Source organism: Pongo abelii, chromosome 4 (genome assembly GCF_028885655.2).
Source record: "Pongo abelii isolate AG06213 chromosome 4, NHGRI_mPonAbe1-v2.0_pri, whole genome shotgun sequence".
Lineage (NCBI taxonomy): Eukaryota > Metazoa > Chordata > Mammalia > Primates > Hominidae > Pongo > Pongo abelii.
Genome location: NC_071989.2, coordinates 184999108 through 185018895, shown reverse-complemented (window position 1 = coordinate 185018895; position 19788 = coordinate 184999108). Strand labels below are relative to the sequence as shown.

The 19788-nt window shown below is 42.9% G+C and overlaps 1 long non-coding RNA gene across 2 annotated transcripts in view; it reads right to left on the bottom strand.

The window, feature by feature from the left end:
* LOC129056822 (uncharacterized) overlaps nt 1–12937 on the bottom strand; it is a 40124-nt gene extending 27187 nt beyond the window's left edge. Inside the window, exons 1-3 of one of the 2 annotated variants that reach the window (XR_008521423.2) lie at nt 12844–12937; nt 10977–11007; nt 7134–7327 (exon numbers count right to left, since the gene is read on the bottom strand). This is a non-coding gene — a long non-coding RNA (uncharacterized LOC129056822). Of the gene's footprint in view, nt 1–1168; nt 1326–7133; nt 7328–10976; nt 11008–12843 lie in introns of those variants that run through there. The other variant, XR_008521427.2, reaches the window with a different exon arrangement.
* Nucleotides 12938–19788: the final 6851 nt, after the last annotated feature.

Sequence of the window (19788 nt, the reverse complement as noted above, 5' to 3'; positions counted from 1 at the left end):
AACAGACTTTAAACCAACAAAGATCAAAAGAGACAAAGAAGGCCATTACATAATGGTAAAGGGATATAAAGGGATCAATTCAACAAGAAAAGCTAACTATCCTAAATACATATGCACCCAATACAGGAGCCCCCAGATTCATAAAGCAAGTCCTTAGAGACCTACAAAGAGACTTAGACTCCCACACAATCATAATGGGAGACTTTAACACACCACTGTCAACATTAGACAGATCCACGAGACAGAAAGTTAACAAGGATATAGAGGAATTGAACTCAGCTCTGCACCAAGCAGACCTAACACATATCTATAGAACTCTCCACCCCAAATCAACAGAAAATACATTCTTTTCAGCACCACACCACACCTATTCCAAAATTGACCACATAGTTGGAAGTAAAGCACTCCTCAGCAAATGTAAAAGAACAGAAATTATAACAAACTGTTTATCAGACGACAGTGCAATCAAACTAGAACTCAGGATTAAGAAACTCACTCAAAACCACTCAACTACATGGAAACTGAACAACCTGCTTCTGAATGACTACTGGGTACATAACAAAATGAAGGCAGAAGTAAAGATGTTCTTTGAAACCAACGAGAACAAAGACACAACATACCAGAATCTCTGGGACACATTTAAAGCAGTGTGTAGAGGGAAATTTATAGCATTAAATGCCCACAAGAGAAAGCAGGAAAGATCTAAAGTTGACAACCTAACATCACAGTTAAAAGAACTAGAGAAGCAAGAGCAAACACATTCAAAAACTAGCTAGCAGAAGGCAAGAAATAACTAAGATCAGAGCAGAACTGAAGGAAATAGAGACACAAAAAGCCCTTCAAAAAATCAATGAATCCAGGAGCTGGTTTTTTGAAAAGATCAACAAAATTGATAGACCACTAGCAAGACTAATAAAGAAGAAAAGAGAGAAGAATCAAATAGACGCAATAAAAAATGATAAAGGGGAGATGACCATCGATCCCACAGAAATACAAACTACCATCAGAGAATACTATAAATACCTCTACACAAATAAACTAGAAAAACTAGAAGAAATGGATAAATTCCTCGACACATACACTCTCCCAAGACTAAACCAGGAGGAAGTTGAATCTCTGAATAGACCAGTAACAGGCTCTGAAATTGAGTCAATAATTAATAGCTTACCAACCAAAAAAACTCCAGGACCAGACGGATTCACAGCCGAATTCTACCAGAGGTACAAGGAGGAGCTGGTACCATTCCTTCTGAAACTATTCCAGTCAATAGAAAAAGAGGGAATCCTCCCTAACTCATTTTATGAGGCCAGCATCATCCTGACACCAAAGCCTGGCAGAGACACAACAAAAAAAGAGAATTTTAGACCCATATCCCTGATGAATATCGATGTAAAAATCCTCAATAAAATACTGGCAAACCGAATCCAGCAGCACATCAAACAGGTTATCCACCATGATCAAGTGGGCTTCATCCCTGGGATGCAAGACTGGTTCAACACACGCAAATCAATAAACGTAATCCAGCATATAAACAGAACCAAAGACAAAAACCACATGATTATCTCAACAGATGCAGAAAAGGCCTTTGACAAAATTCAACAACCCTTCATGCTAAAAACTCTCAATAAATTAGGTATTGATGGGACATATCTCAAAATAACAAGAGCTATCTGTGACAAACCCACAGCCAATATCATACTGAATGGGCAAAAACTGGAAGCATTCCCTTTGAAAACTGGCATAAGACAGGGATGCCCTCTCTCACCACTCTTCTTCAACATAGTGTTAGAAGTTCTGGCCAGGGCAATCAGGCAGGAGAAGGAAATAAAGGGTATTCAATTAGGAAAAGACGAAGTCAAATTGTCGCTGTTTGCAGATGACATGATTGTATATCTAGAAAACCCCATCATCTCAGCCCAGAATCTCCTTAAGCTGGTAAGCAACTTCAGCAAAGTCTCAGGATACAAAATCAATGTACAAAAATCACAAGCATTCTTATACACCAATAACAGACAAACAGAGAGCCAAATCATGAGTGAACTCCCATTCACAATTGCTTCAAAGGGAATAAAATACTTAGGAATCCAACTTACAAGGGATGTGAAGGACCTCCTCAAGGAGAACTACAAATCACTGCTCAATGAAATAAAAGAGGATACAAACAAATGGAAGAACATTCCATGCTCATGGGTAGAAAAAATCAATATTGTGAAAATGGCCATACTGCCCAAGGTAATTTATAGATTCAGTGCCATCCCCATCAAGCTACCAATGACTTTCTTCACAGAATTAGAAAAAACTACTTTAAAGTTCATATGGAACCAAAAAAGAGCCCGCATTGCCAAGTCAATCCTAAGCCAAAAGAACAAAGCTGGAGGCATCACGCTACCTGACTTCAAACTATACTGCAAGGCTACAGTAACCAAAACAGCATGGTACTGGTACCAAAACAGAGATACAGACCAATGGAACAGAACAGAGCCCTCAGAAATAATGCCACATATCTACAACTATCTGATCTTTGACAAAGCTGACAAAAACAAGAAATGGGGAAAGGATTCCCTGTTTAATAAATGGTCCTGGGAAAACTGGCTAGCCTATGTAGAAAGCTGAAACTAGATCCCTTCCTTACACCTTATACGAAAATTAATTCAAGATGGATTAAAGACTTAAATGTTAGACTTAAACCATAAAAACCCTAGAAGAAAACCTAGGCAATACCATTCAGAACATAGGCATGGGCAAAGACTTCATGTGTAAAACACCAAAAGCAATGGCAACAAAAGCCAAAATTAACAAATGGGATCTAATTAAACTAAAGAGCTTCTGCACAGCAAAATAAACTACCATCAGAGTGAACAGGCAACCTACAGAATGGGAGAAAAATTTTTTCAATCTACTCATCTGATAAAGGACTAATATCCAGAATCTACAAAGAACTCAAACAAATTAACAAGAAAAAAACAACCCCATTAACAAGTGGGCGAAGGATATGAACAGACACTTCTCAAAAGAAGACATTTATGCAGCCAACAGACATGTGGAAATGAAAAAATGCTCATCATCACTGGCCATGAGAGAAATGCAAATCAAAACCACAATGAGATACCATCTCACACCAGTTAGAACGGTGATCATAAAAAAGTCAGGAAATGACAGGTGCTGGAGAGGATGTGGAGAAACAGGAACACTTTTACACTGTTGGTGGGACTGTAAACTAGTTCAACCATTGTGGAAGAGAGAGTGGCGTTTCCTCAGGGATCTAGAACTAGAAATACCATTTGACCCAGCCATCCCATTACTGGGTATATACCCAAAGGATTATAAATCATGCTGCTATAAAGACATGCACATGTATGTTTATTGTGGCACTATTCACAATAGCAAAGACTTGGAACCAACCCAAATGTCCAACAATGATAGACTGGATTAAGAAAATGTGGCACATATACACCATGGAACACTATGCAGCCATAAAAAAGGATGAGTTCATGTCCTTTGTAGGGACATGGATGAAGCTGGAAACCATCATTCTCAGCAAACTATAGCAAGGACAAAAAACCAAATACCACATGTTCTCACTCATAGGTGGTAATTGAACAATAAGAACACATGCACACAGGAAGGGGAGCATCACACACTGGGGCCTCTTGTGGGGTGGGGGGAGGGGGGAGGGATAGCATTAGGAGATATACCTAATGTTAAATGACGAGTTAATGGGTGCAGCACACCAACATGGCACATGTATACATATGTAACAAACCTGCACGTTGTGCACGTCTACCCTAAAACTTAAAGTATAATAAAAAAACAAAAAAAAACTGCATTAATATAGATGTTGCAATTTTTTTCAGGAATTATCTAATTGAATGGGTGGTTAACAGAATTTGGGAAGGAACACATATTACCTGTGTAAATGGAGAATTTTAATTGTCAACAACTGAATAGAAAATTGGGCAGGTGTGCACATATAAATATACACATATATAAGAGTGAGAAAATTCAATTAAAAAATACTAGACCACAGATTTATATCTCTTAATGCCAAATTGGGAAAGACTTTTTTTTTTTTTTTTGAGACGAAGTCTCGCTCTGTCGCCCAGGCTGGAGTGCAGTGGCATGATCTCGGCTCACTGCAACCTCTGCCTCCCAGGTTCACGCCATTCTCCTGCCTCAGCCTCCCGAGTAGCTGGGACTACAGGTGCCCGCCACCGCGCCCAGCTAATTTTTTGTATTTTTAGTAGAGACAGCGTTTCACCATGTTAGCCAGGATGGTCTCAATCTCCTGACCAAGTGATCCACCTGCCTCGGCCTCCCAAAGTTTTGGTATTACAAGCGTGAGCCACTGCGCCCGGCCCCTGGAAAAGACATTTTTAAAAACAGAATATGTTAGGAAGAATAAAAAGGAATGAGCATAAGGCTTTCCTCCCTGGTGCCACCTAAGTGTTCACAGTAAATGAAAATAAATGAGTCTTTTACACTGGTAGCCAAAGTCCTTTGACAATGCTTTGTCATGGTGTCAGTGCTATACGATTGTTCAATTAATAAATCTGGAAAAATGTGCAGAAACTTAACAGTTGTTACTTTCAGAGGCAGAAGCCGGCAGGCTACAGAAGAGGAAAAGACAAGTCCAGATTTCGGTGTGCATTCTTCTGTACCTCGTGAATGTCCTACAAGTGTGTTATTCCTGATGTCTTTACTGTGATTATTTTTAAATAAAAAAAACTAATACCCCCAAATGCTGGTAGAAAACAAACATTTCAATTTGCTAATGCTTCACAGGGACAAGAATTCAGTCAAGACACAGAAAAGATAGCTTATTGGTCCTTGTTGATGTCTGGGGACTGCAGAGAAGTCTTATGGAGCGGGACTGAATCCACAGCAGGAGGTTGGAATCATCTGGATATGCCGTCATGCACAGGTCTGCAGACGAACTTGGCCTTGGATGGAGAACTTACACGACCACCACCCACACTTCCACACCCGCTCAGCCCAGCTGCAGCAGCTTGGCCAAGATAATGGGCGCTCCTGCTCAAACGAGATTTCCCAGCTTTTGCGGAGTTCATCACCAGCCTCGCTAGCAGTGACTTCTCATTTCTATGCAAAGGAAACTGCCAACGAGGTTACGATCAATTTTTTTTTTCCTAGAGTGAGGCTGGCAGGAAAAGGGCGGGCCATCCTAGTGGCCTGTGAACGACCTTGTGAGGGTCACCAGGCCCCCTCGGCTGCAGGGCTCCAGAGCCCTCCCCTGGCCGACTACATCATGCACTGGCCCTAGTCTGTCTGGGGTGATGAGGCCAAGGCATCACCAGCTTTGACCCTGGTGCCTCTGGCCTGGGCAACTGTCCCCTGTGCACTCAGCAAGGCACATGCTAATTTAATCCAATCTGTCAGCCCAGGCACCTGGAGCTGAAATGGCCTGCCCAGTTTTGCCCCACCCCAGCCCCTTTTCAACATTAACCTTGAGAGTCTGTGGTGCATTCTTCGCGAGTGGGCCGGCTCCAGGTGCTTCACCCACATCGCGTACTTCATCAAAACCACTGTCAGAGGTGGGGCCTGTTAGGATCTCTGTCTCACAGAGGAGGAAACTGAGGCAGAGACAGGGTAGGTACCCCAACTGAGGACACACAGAGAATAAGCTAGGATGGAACCTGGTGGCAGGCCTGGACTTCTCTGCTCAGTGACAGGCATGCAGAGAAGCCGGGGCACCTTAAGCTGCCATCCCTGTGCCACTTACCCACCTGCTTGCGGCCCAGGCCAAAAACATCCCCATAAATAACCATCCACAGCTGCTCTCAGCCTCCTCTAGAAGGCAGGTGCCCCAGAAGCTTCCTCACAAGCTCTTTGACATTTCAGCGATATGCGGGTGGCTGAGGAGCCCTGAAACCAGGTGAAGGTCTGGGAAGGTGAGAAGGGGGATTTAGCTCAGGCAGTGCCCTCCGGCAGGGGCAGGCACTGCAATGGGCACCTGCTCGGGAGGAACACCTGACGTGGTTTTCCCGATGCTCCATGCTCGGGGCCTCACTCATCCTTGCTGGACATAGAGAACTAACTGGGCTTCGAGGGGTCCTTCCCTCAGCCCTGCCGGGTCCTGGTGCCACCAAACACTTAAGAGTGTGGATGTGACAAAGTTAAAGAGGTGAGTGCCTGTGCACACCAGTGACATGGGACTTACAGCTGGGGATGGGTCAGGGCAGCCCTGGCGGAACAGCTGCCACATGGGGCACCCCCTGCTGTGACAGTATCAGATGTGTCTCCACCTTCCCAGGGTAGACTGTGGGGTAAAGCTGGGCTCCTCTGAGACCCACTGCAGCTCTGGGGCAGAAAGGGGTCTGGATATATCGTCATCGCAGGCTGAGAGGAGCAATGTGGGTGAAGTGGCAGTCAAGGACCCAGGCGGGGCTGACATGGACTCTGGAGCAGAGTCCAAGGGGAGCTTGGGAAGTGAGCACAAAAAGGCCTGAGGGTCTGTTGGGGTGGAGGGTAAAAAGAAGTCTGGAAACCTCTAGAGCAGATTCCAGCACAGACTGAAGGTCACACAAGCCCAGGGCACAGCCAGGCAGCCCAGTGCTGGGGCACAAGTCACCTGCATCTGCACACTGCTATGCAACGTCAGAAACCTCAATTAAAACAGATCTCAACTTCAAGAGCAAAAATTTCCATAGCTACTCTGGGCCCGGTGAGATGGCACGTGAACATGTGGTCTGGGGCCAAGGAGGACAGCTGTGAACACCTGTGCCGGGACCAAGGAGGATGGCTGTGGACAGCTGGGCTAGGCCCAAGAGGACAGCTTGGAATAACTGGGATGGGCTCAGAACGTAGGGCTACGAACACTTGGGCGGGCCCCAATGTGGACAGCTAGAAACCACTGGTATGCGCTCAGGAGTTCTGTTCATTTTGGCTGAGCCAAAGGAAGACACGTGTGAACATCTGCACTGGGCCTAATTAAGACAATGGTGAAGAGATGGGCTGTCCCCATTAAGGATGTTTGTGAAACCCTGGCCTGGGACCATGGAAACTGCTGGAAATAACTGGAAGAAGGCCTGTGATGAAAGCCATGAACACCAGGGCTAGGATCAATGGGGACAGGTGTGGACACCTGGGCTGGGCCCAGTGTGGATGGCTGTCAGTACCTGGGATGGCCTCTATGAGGGTGGCTGGCTCCAATTAGCACACGTGTAAGCAAACTGGCTGGCCTCGATGAGGACCGCTAGGGACATCTGGGCTGGCTGTCACGTGGATGACAGAGACCTTCTTGGCTGGCTTAGACGAGGACCACTGTGAACACCGGTGCAGGCCTGGATGAAGACAGCTGGGAAGCCCTGGGCTGGAAACAATGAAGACAGCTATGAACAGGTGGCCTGGGGCCAATTAAAATGGCTGTTAACCCTGGGCTTGATGTTATTGAGGGGTAGCGTGAACTCCTGGGCTTGCCTTGATATTGACAGCCATCAAAAACTGTTGCTATAATAAACTGAGTTCATACAAACATGGAAGGCTGTGAACCCCTGGGCTGACCTTGATGGGGATGGCTGCGAACACCTGGCCTGGGCCCAGTGAGGACAGCTATGAAGGGCTAGGCAGGGCCCAGCGAGGTCAGCATGGAACTCCTGGGCTGGCCCAATAAGGATGTCTGTGAACACTGGTCTGGCCCACTGAGGACAAGGACTAACACCTGGGCTAGCTACCAATGAGGACAGCTGTGAATGCCTTGGCTGGGCCCTCTAAGGACAGCTTGGAGTGTTTGGGCTCGGCCCAGAGTAGACAGCTGTCAAGCCCTGAGCTGGGCCCACTGAGTGTGGCTATGGAAACCTGGGCTGGGCCAGTGAGGACAGCTGTGAGCACCTGGCCTGGGTCCAACGAGAACAGCTGAGAACACTTGGGCTAAGCCAATAAGGACAGCTGTGGCACCAGGGACGATTGCCCTGAAGACAGCTGTCAACATCGTGGCTGGTCGCCTTGAGCATAGCTATGAATGTCTAGGCTGGGCCCAATGAAGACAGCCAAAAACACCTGCCCTGGTTTCAGTGAGAGCCACTGTGAGCACCTGGGCCTGCCCCCATGAGGATGCCTACGAACAGCTGGCGGGGCCCAAGATGAATAGCTCTCGACACCTAAACTCAGCCCAAGAAAGACGCTGTGAACAACTGGAAATCCCACTGATGATGACTATTAACACCTGGGCTGGGCCCACGCGAGGGCGACTTCGGCTGGACCCGGAAAAAATGGCTGTGAACACCTTGGCTTTCTCTGATGAAGATGGCTACGAACCCATGGCCTGGGCCCAATGAGGAAAGCTGTGAACACCTGTGCTAGCCCCAGTGAGGGAAGCTGGGAAAACCTGGGCTGGGCCCAGTAAAAGCAGCAGTGAACAACCAGGCTGGCCTCAGGAGGACAGCTTTGAACACTGAAACTGATCGTGATGAGGATGGCTGTGAATGCCTGGGCTGGCCCAGATGAGGAGCACTATTAACTCCTGGGCTCGCCCCCAATTAGAACAGCCATGAACACCTGGTCTTGCTCAAATAATGATTGCGAGGAACAACTGGGCTCAGCCAATGAGGACAGCTATGAACCCCTGCACTGAGACAAATGAGGATGGCTGGGAACACCTCAGCTGGGAACACCTCAGCTGTCCCCAGTGAGGACGGCTATGGATACCTGAGCTGTGCTCCATGGAGATGGCAACGTACACCAAGATTCAGCCAAGTGACAGTTCTGAGAAACCTGGCTGACACCAGTGAAGACCGCTGTGAAAGCATGGGCTGCTCCCAGTTAAGACAGCTTTGCATACCTGGTCTGGGCCCAGTCAGATCGAGTGTCAACATCTGGCCTGGGGCCAAGGAGGATAGCTCTGAACACCTGTGCTGGACCAATGAGGATGGCTGTGGACACCTGGGCTGGGCCCAAGGAAACAGCTTGGAATAACGGATTGGCCCAGAACGCATGGCTACCAACATCTGGACTGACCCCAATGTGGAAAGCTATAAATACCTGGTGTGGGCTCAGGAGAAGAGCCTTGTTCATTTTGGCTGAGCCCTGTGAGGCAGCAATGGGCATCTGCACTTGGCCTAATTAAGACAACGGTGAACATCTGGGCCGTCCCCATTGAGGACACCTGTCAACACCTGGCCTGGGACCGTGTGAATTGCTTGGAACACCTGGATTAAGTCCAGTGAGGAAAACTATGAACATGCGGGCTATGCCCACTGAGGACAGCTGTAGACACATGGGCTGGCCCCAGTGAGGATGCCTGTAAATACCTGAGATGACCTCTATGAAGGTGGCTGGCCCCAATAAGCACGATGGCTTATTGGCTGGCCTCGATGAGGATGGCTATGGACATCTGGGCTGGCTGTCTTGTGGATGGTAAGAGAACACCTTGGCTGGCTTAGATGAGGACCACTGTGAACACCTTTGCAGGCCTGGATGAAGCCAGCTTTGAAGCCCTGAGCTGGGCACAATGAAGACAGGTATGAACAGGTCGTCTGGGGCCAATGAAAATGGCTCTCAAACCCTGGGCTTGATGCCATTAAGGAGAATGGCGAACACCTGGGCTTGCTTTGCTTTTGATTGTTATGAAAAACTTAGCTCATGCAAATGAGGACCTACAGTTGTGAGCCACTGTGCCCCACCCTACTTTGTGTTATTAAAACACTTGCCAAACCGGGCGTCGTGGCTCATGCCTGTGATCTCAGCACTTTGGGTGGCGGAGACGAGTGGATCGAGGTCTGAAGTTCAAGGCCAGTGTGGCCAAGATGCTGAAACCCCACCTCTACTTAAAATACAAATACTACCCGGGTGTAGTGGCAGGTGCATGTAATCCCAGCTACTCAGGAGGCTGAGGCAGGAGAATCGCTTGAACTCGGGCGGCAGAGGTTGCCTTGAGCCAAGATTGTGTCACTGCACTCCAGCCTGGACAGCAGAGCGGGACTGTCTCAAAAAAAACAAACAGAAAAACATGCCAATAGGATAAAAAAAAAAAAAAAAAAAAAAAAAAAGACAAGTACTGAGCTTTAAAATGAGTTGAAATCTCCTTTCTGCCACCTTCTATATATAAAAAAACTATCCTAATCTCTTTGAGTCTCATGTTCTCTAACTAGAGAAACACTTGACCAGAATGTTTAACACAGGTTGAAGTACTAGAGGTTATTTTAATTGGTCCTATAATTCCTTAAAATTCTGTAATTCTATGTGCTTTTGATTCTGTCTATAAGAAAATTGGGAATACACAGTCAGCAGATTTTGAAAAAATAATATAACAAAAGAAAGACCAAGAAAAGCAGAGAAGAAAAAGTTTTACAACATCAAGACAGGATTATAGAAATGTCATGGAAAAAGAAAAAAGTCTAAAAAAAAGTATTATGGAAGTAAGCAGAAATAGTAGCCTGAAGGGAAAACCAAACTGGGAAGTCAAATAATTTCTAAGACTTGTCTAATCTTGCTTTTGTAAAATTATAATCCTATGGCCAAACCTTTACTTTGCCCTAAAGCCTTTGATGGTAAAATAAGATATTGGCTACCACTGAAACTGTCAAATTTATTAGGAGAAACTCTTGGACTAACCACATTTCTAACAATAACCTTAAATGAGAGTTAACATATAACTAGATTTGACTGTCTAAATTAATCTGATTCAGACATATACCTTGATCCAAGTGCTGCACAGATCTCTATCAGTCTATGCTGAGGAGCAAGATAAGGGATCTGGAAGCCAGACAGGCTGATGGTTTAACTGTGGGTCAGCTACTTTGTTAACTACGGGATCATGAGCCAATTAATCAACCTCTAAACCACAGTTGCCTATGTAATAAACAGCAGGTTATAAGAACACAGATGTTGCGATGGCTTTATGGGATGATAAATGCATAGCACGCAATAGGGGTTTAACCCAGAATACAACACTCAACAGATATTAATCTCTTCCATCTACATTTCCTTAGTTAACATAATTTTTTAAATCTGTAAAATCCTACCTGACTGCAGATTCATCAGAACTCCCAGAATCTATTGAAGAAAAAGGTATATAATGCATTATAAATAAATAATAATTGTATAGAATATTAAAAGCATAAGAAAGCACAGTGATACATGCCTGTATTCCCAACTACTTGGGAGGCTGAGGCAGGAGGATCACTTGAGGAACCCAGAAGTTTGAGGCCAGCTTGGCAAACAGCAAGACTCTACCTTCACCAAAAAGTTATGCACACTTGTGCGCAGACTTCAGACCATGTTTTTTTCTTTTCTTTCTTTTTTTTTTTTTTTTTTAAAGCATAGGACTGATGCTTTGTTATAAAGCATTCCTTTGGGAGCATAACTGGGACCTTATTAGAATTAATATTAATTATACCTATTAGTAGATAATTAATGCAGTAAGAACTCTTACTTCCCTTACTTTGTATTTATTAAATGCAAAGAAGAATAAATTTATAAAATTTGATATCTACAAGTGAACCGCAGTATACAAGTTATCCTAGCCAAACCCTATGAGACTGACTAAAAGTGGTATTGTTAGCAGAATAGGTGTGATGAATGAACAGTGTCAAAGAGCATGATTTCAGGACCAAAACATGACGGGCAGTTCAAACAGAGTATACAGTAGTACCCCTTATCCACTATATGTGTGGAAAAGACACATTTGACCTGTTTTTCTCTGCTCTCACATCACAGCAACAATCATCAACAAAGAAGGCTCCTGTGACCAAACGTGTGGAGGGTTTTTCCCCACCAACAAGCAAGAAATCATTTCTGCAAATGACACAAACTGGGCATCCTCTAAGTCAATTCTCACACTCTATCTGCAGATAGCATCAGATTGCACAGGTAAAGGGCTCAGTCCCATGAAACTGCCTCCCTACATCAGTCGTAGATTGCACAGGTAAAGGGCTCAGTCCCATGAAACTGCCTCCCTACATCAGTCGTAGGTCTGAAACTCCAGAACTTCTGACCAACTGTCTTCAAATTGGGGTTCCCAGGACTCCCTCTTTGGGTTAAACTGAATTGCTGGAGTGGCTCAAAGTACTCAGAGAAACACATTTACCAGTTTTCTATGAATGACATTACAAAAGATACAGACGAAGAGCTGCATAGTGCAAAGTATGGGGGAAGTGGCACGGAGATTCCATGCCCTCCCAGGACACACCACCCTGTAGAAACCTCCATGCATTCAGCCATCTGGAAGCTCTCCAAGCCCAGTCACTTTGGGTCTTGATGAAAGCTTCATTATATTGGCATCATAATCACTGGCCTTTGGTGACTGACAACCTTCAGCTCTTCTCTCCTCCCCAGAGTCTCCAGAGTGAGACAGAAGATCTCAACACTCTAATCAATCATGTCTTCAGGATGGTGACCAGTTCCCATCCTGAAGCTACCTAGGGGCTTCCAGCCGTCGATCATTAGCATACAAAAAAACATCACTTTGGAAATCCTAAGGACTTTAAGAATTTTACCCAAGAAGTGAGTTAAGATCCAGAGATTTTACATCTGCAGTTTTGATTTCTGTGGTTAGTTACTAATAGTCAACTGTATTCCAAAAATATACACGGAAAACTCCAGAAATAAAGAGGTCGTAAGTTTTAGTGTGCCATTCCGAGAAGCACAGTGAAACCGTCAGCCCACTCTATCCAGCCCAGGGTGTGAATCGTCCTGCAATGCATCCACACTGCACATGCTGTCCACCCGTTAGTCATCAACACGGTCTCCTCCTGTACCCAGCCACCAGCATCAAGGCCTGACGATCTAGGATCACATCATTCACCTCGGTTCATCTCATTACACAGGCATTGTATCACTTCACATCATCACAAGAAAAAGGGTTAGCACCAGCCGGGCGTAGTGGCTCACATCTGTAATCCCAGCACTTTGGGAGGCCGAGGCGGGCGGATCACGAGGTCAGGAGATCAAGACCATCTTGGCTAAACACGGTGAAACCCCGTCTCTACAAAAAAAATTTAAAAATAAAATTAGCCGGGCATTGTGGCAGGCGCCTGTAGTCCCAGCTACTCTGGAGGCTGAGGCAGGAGAATTGCTTGAACCCAGGAGGTGGAGGTTGCAGTGAGCCGAGGTCACACCACTGCACTCCAGCCTGAGTGACAGAGCGAGACTCCGTCTCAAAAAAAAAGAAAAAAAAGGGTGAGAACCGTACAATATATTTCAAGAGACCACATTCAAGTAACTTTTATTACAGTATAATTTTTTATTTTAATGTTCATTTCTTACTGTGCCTAATTTATACATTAAATGTTATCACGGTTATGTATGCGTAGGAAAAACCAGTGTGTGATTCAGTACTATTTGTGGTCTCAGGCATTCACTGGGGGTGTCTTAGAATATTATCTCACAGAGTTAACGGGGAACTACCGCACTTATTTTGTTGTAACACAACACAGCCTCTCTAGCTCTTCAGTTAAAACTTTTCAGTTTAGAATAAAACACCCTATCACCAGAAGCCAGCAGAACATAGGAATCAGACCAGCAACAGGGATCCTTGCAAAAACTTTCCAGCTGCCAGTGGAGAAGAGCTCAAGAGATCAATGTGTTACTCTGGATACTACTCTTCTGGGGAAGGTGCTGGGTGGTTTCCTTAGTTGTAGCTATATACTCTGCCCTATGTATAACAAGGCCCAAATTCACCTGCCATTTTACCTCCCACAGAAAGAACCACTGGAAAGATCACTCCTTTAAGAGCTTATCCACTCTGAACCACACCTCACATTCAGAGAGAAGCTTAAGAAACACTAGCGAGGTGTGCCAGGCAGCCAGGCAGTACTATATGATGTGAAAAATATATAGAAAGAAAACTATCAATGCCCTCTTGCTGCCAGAATGTGCCAATGCTTGCCCCTTTCCCTAGTAGGAGAAAAAAATTCTTTTTCACCTCACATAAAGCAAAACTGCCGTCCCTCATGACAGAGAATCTAGTTGCAGGTGAGTCGTGTCATCATAACACAGACTGTTTTCAAACTCATCCCTCAAAGAAAGAGGATCAGTGAGGAACATATGTATTTACCTGTAACATTCACTGCCTGGTCTTATTTCCAACCCAAAGTAAGTATGAAAGACTTTGTGATTCCATTTTTTTAAAGTACAACCTCTTGAGCTTCTCCCCTTCCATTGCTAGGGAGTCTATCTGGACCCACCTCACAGAGCAAGATGCTCCAGTTTGTGCTGTGTGGTATTGCGTGGTGTCATTTTCCTCAACCTTTTCCATTATGTGGCAAAGGTCTATACAAATCATGTTTCCTAAGTATGTAAAGCGTATGTCATCAGACCTTACAATGACAAAGAAGCTAAAGAAAAACAAAAGGACAAGGAACATCTTAAATGACTACATTCAATTACCATGGAAGTTTACTTTTTTAACTATTCAAAAAGATATCCGCTGTATTATTTCAACTATGTGACTCTCCTGAAAAAAGTAGAACTATGAAGACAGATAAAAGATCAGTGGTTTCCAGCAGTTGCTAGGGAGAAAGGGAGAGATGAACAGGCACAGAATAGAGCATTTTTAGGGCAGTGAAACTGTTCTGTCTATAATAAATAGATACATGTCATTATACATTTGTCCAAATTCACAGAATGTACAGTATTAAGAATGGAGCCTGATGTCAACTACGAACTTTGAGTGATTATAATGTGTCAATGTAGGATCATGAGTTGTAACAAATGTACCACTCTGGTGGAAAATACTAATCATGGGGGAGGCCGTGCATGTGTGGGAGGCATGGAACATAAGAGAAATCTCTGTACCTTCCTCCGATTTTGCTGTGAACCTAAAACTGCTATAAGAAATAAAGTTATTGATTTAAAAAACATATTCACTGTCTATGCATCCCAGGATTTCCAGAACAAAAATAAAAAATAAAAGATATTCACTGAATCTGTTATGATGATATATTTAAGCAGGACACAGTGGTAACCCCCAAAATTGGAGATCATTAAAGACCAAAGTAACAGCATGTGGGCATGATTTCTCAAATCGCAGTACAGAAAATACATAAAACAAATAAATTCAATTGCAAGCTTAGGCAAGAAAATATTGATAAAATGATTGAATACCTTGTCTTATTTCGTAACTCTAAACAGGAATTTAGCACGATATGAAAACTAGATTCACATAATCAAAATAAAAGACCATTTTTATTCTAATTTTAACTCAGAAATTATTATGCTTGTTCAATTTAACACTTTCACTGAAAGGTTAAAGAGATAAGGAGGACAGATTATAATTGCCTAATATTGCCATGGTAACTTTCATTCAAATACCTGTGAGTCACCAGAAGTCAAAAAAGTAGCCAGCATGCAACACAGGATGGATCATACAACAGAAACTAGTACCAGGTTACCTTACAATATTATTTGCTGTTAAAATGAAATTTTAAAACAGCACCAAAAATTAAGTTGGGGCTAAAACTGTTGTGCAGAAAAGATTTCATACAGCAGGCGAGAGACTGCCGTCCTTAGAAAGACCCACATGCAAGACTGGCCCTTGGCTGTTTAGGAAATTGGAATTGGGAGGGTTCCCACCATGCCCTAAGACTGGCTCACTGTGTCTAAAGTGTTTATAGAAACAATGTGGTTACTCTGAACAGCTGCTTTCCTTCTGAGAGTCTGGAATGTGGGTACATGTGAAGGAGAGTAACCTCCATAAAAAACACTCGGTACTGAGTCTCTAATGAGATTCTGGTACTGGTAGACATCACTGCACATGGGTTGTCAAAATGTGAGGCTGGGAGAATTAAGCAGATCCTGGGAACTCCACAGGAGAGAACTTCTGGAAGCTTGTGCCTGGTTTCCTCCAGACTTGACCACCACATGCACCTTTTCCCTCTCATTTTGCTTGTACCCTTTCATTGTAATCATTAAAGATCTCAATATGATTATTTGCTGAATCCTGTGAGTCCTTCTAGTGAATCACCAAACCTGGGGGTGGTCTTGGGAACCCTTGTCACAAATGCATTATAGAAGGTTTTTATTAAGTTGACATGATATACGTGACTATAATCAGATGGTTATTTCACAGAATAACTTTCCCTAATCTGTTTTTCTTTTCTTTCCTTGATATTTGAGTTGGAGGTTCTTGTATTTCTATATTCAACTGATTAAAGCCATAAAAGAAATAAGTGAAACAATTGTTAGAAAATAATGGGAAATAAGCAGCAATCCTAGTTTTACCAGAATAAAAAATAGGGAATCTTGATGATTGACAATATGTTCTACAATATGAATGTTTCTAGGAAAAAAAATGAAAAGGTGGTCAATTTTCTGCAACTCAACTGGGGTTAATTCCTTTTTATAATAATTGTGCAGGCCAGGTGTGGTGGCTCACATCCGTAAAATCCTAGCATTTTGGGAGGCTGAAGCAGGAGGATCACTTGAGCCCAGAAGTTCCAGACTTCCAGACCAGCCTGAGTAATATAGCGAGGAAAAAAAAAAAAAAAAAACCTTAAAAGGAAAATTAGCCAAGCGTGGTGGTGCACGCCTGTAGTCCCAGCTACTTGGGAGGCTGAGGTGAAAGAATCATTTAAGGCCAGAAAGCACAAGTTGCAGGGAGCCAAGATAGATCACACCACTGCACTCCAGTACTGGCAACAGAGGGAGACCTGTCTCAAAAAATAATAATAATAAAAATGAATAAACAAATAAATAAATAAATGATTGTGTATCCAGCTAGATGTAACTACACGTGGCTATAATCTCAGCTACTCAGGAGGATGAGGTAGGAGGACTGCTTGAGCCCAGAAGTTCCAGGCTACAGTGAGCTATGACTGTACCACTGAATAGACACCATATTCTAGCCTGGGCAACATGGAGAGAGCCCATCTCTTATAATAATGATAATAAATTAATTGTGCATCATTCAAGTAACTTGTATAACTGGAAAAAAACATAACCATTGAATATAGTATAATAGTCTACTACTGATCATAGAGTTCCTTTTACTTGCTTCTAATCTTTTCATTTCTTATAAAACTAAAACATGGTTGACCCATTAAAGGCAGTTCGTCACAGAACGAGTCAAAAAGCCAAAAGAATTGCATCCAAACTGTAGGATGTGTTATCCACTACTCCCTGCAAACAGTGGATTTGGTCATTAAGAATCAGCAGGACTTTTAACTTTGTGTGCGTGTGTGTGTGTGCGCACCCGAACGCTCATGTGTGTATGTGTGTGTGTATGTGTGTGTGTGAACTATGACAGATAAAACCATTTTGCTTATGTAAGAATATGTAACATAACTTGTGCTTCTCACAAAGGAATCACTTTTCTGTCTTCTGCACTCAGTAGGTATCTTCAAAAAATAATCTCCTATTCGTATGGGTGCACACTGGTTCACTTTTACAGTTCTTACTGCCGTTTATTTATTCCACGAGAAAGGGATTGTTGAGTTCCCGGTTCTAAAGATACTTTCTTAGTGACACAAATTAACAGGTAATACAGTTCACCCTTGAACAGCAAGGGTTTGAACTGCAGGAGTTCATTTATATGCAGATTTTCTTCTGCCTCTGCAACCCAGAGACAGCAAGACCAAGCTCTCTTCTTTCTTCTCAGCCTAATCAACCTGAAGATGATAAAGATGAAGACCTTTGTGAGGATCCATTTACGCTTTATGAAAAGTCAATGTATTTTTCCTGCTGATTTTCTTTCTAACAGCTTCACTTCTCTAGCTTACTTTACTGTAAGAACACAGTACATAATAATGCAGCACAAACAAAATAGGTGTTAATCGACCGTTTATGTTATCAGGAAGGCTTCCAGTCAACAGTGGGATATTAGTAGCTAAGTTGAGAAAATCAAGTTATACTTAGATTTTCAGCTGCACTGGAATCAGAGTCCCTAACCCCCACATTATTCATGGGTCAACTGTAATTATTTACTAAATATAAACAATTTATTATAAAAATAAACAATTTATTATAAAAATGAACTAGAAGATCCATATGTATAACAAGTCCAATTTGTTACAATGTGAGTATAGAGAAAACATATATATTATATAGGATTTTCAGGATCATAAGTAAACGAATTTTTTTCAGATAATAGTGTTTCAGGTTATAGATTAGCCACAACTACCTCCTTAAATAACTCTGAATTCCAAACTAAAAAAGTTAAATTTAAGAAACTAATTCACATATATGTATATATGTATACATACATGCAATTTACACATATTTTTAAACTTTTCTTTTTCCTTCAAAACTACCTTAATCTTACATCTTAATTTTTTTTAAATCAAGAGTAGGACCGCCACGAGAAATGAGAAATTCACTATCAGAAGTCTTACCTGGATTGTAATTTTTAAGAACCTTCTTTTTATGTTCCAAACTTTGGTGTCGAATTCTATGTATAAAAAAGTAATAAGTCAAATTGCTATTTTAATACTGAAATAAAAACTACCATATTAAATTCTTAATGTTTGGTAAATGTATAATCAAACTGATTCTTTTTTCCTCGCTGGCTATAACAAAATACACATCTTCGCACATCAACATACTTGTATATCTTATTGTCACCTTCAATGGTCACACATTATTCCATCCTATGGATGCAACTGAAATTCACTTATAAGACCCATTCTATGGGTTCTTTTTAAAATAAATGCTGTGAAAAACAAAGTGCATATATCTCTGTTTCCCAAGGGTGTTTTAGTATAACGGAATTGAAGGGTAACGGGCATACACATTTTTAAAATGTAGTACTTACCACCAAATCTATTTAAATCTTTTAAAATCTATTTAAAAAGTAATCAGCAACTTAAACTTCAGGCAGCAGTATAAAAAACATCCTCACACATATTGTGGATAGAAAACAGTTTCATTCCTCTTTTAATTTAAATTCTTATACCAGAAACGCAAAGGCTTTTTTTCCTATGTACATAAGAAACTTGCAGATCTGCAAAAAAGTACTTTGCCCCCTTTTAGAGTTTTTGATTATTTGATTGGAAAGAATTCCCTGTAAAATGAAGATGCACTTTTTCAGGCCGGGCGCGGTGGCTCACACCTGTAATCCCAGCACGTTGGGATGGCGGCTCACTGCAAGCTCCCCCTCCCGGGTTCACACCATTCTCCTGCCTCAGCCTCCGGAGTAGCTAGGACTATGGGCGCCCCCCACCACGCCTGGCTATTTTTTTATTTTTTATTTTCGGTATTTTTAGTAGAGACAGGGTTTCACCGTGTTAGCCAGGATGGTCTCAATCTCAATCTCCTGACCTCGTGATCCGCCCACCTCGGCCTCCCAAAGTGCTGGGATTACAGGCGTGAGCCACCGTGCCCAGCCCTAAAATTTTTAAAAATGTCATTACAATAGTAAAAGACAGTAGGTGTCACGCAAAAATGTTAAAACCTTGATTTTTTCATTCGGCTTATGTAAAATTGACAATCACAGAAAGAGCTCACATTTTGAGAAAAATGTGTCTTCCCATTCAGGAACACAGAACCCACCTCCCACTTCCAAGTTTCCCTCTAAGAACCTTCAATAAAGAACCGATCTACACAGGTGGATACGGATGTAAAACGGACAGTTTTAGGTGAGAGTTTTTCGCTACTGAAAATGACTCACGGTATTTTTTTTTTTTTTTTTTTTTTTTTGAGACGGAGTCTCGCTGGGTCGCCCAGGCTGCAGTGCGATGGCGCGATCTCGGCTCACTGCAACCTCCGCCCCCCGGGTTCACGCCATTCTCCTGCCTCAGCCTCCGGATAGCTGGGACTGCAGGCGCCCGCCACCACGCCCGGCTAATTTTTTTTTTTTTTTTTTTTTTTTTTCAGTAGAGACGAGGTTTCACCATGTTAGCC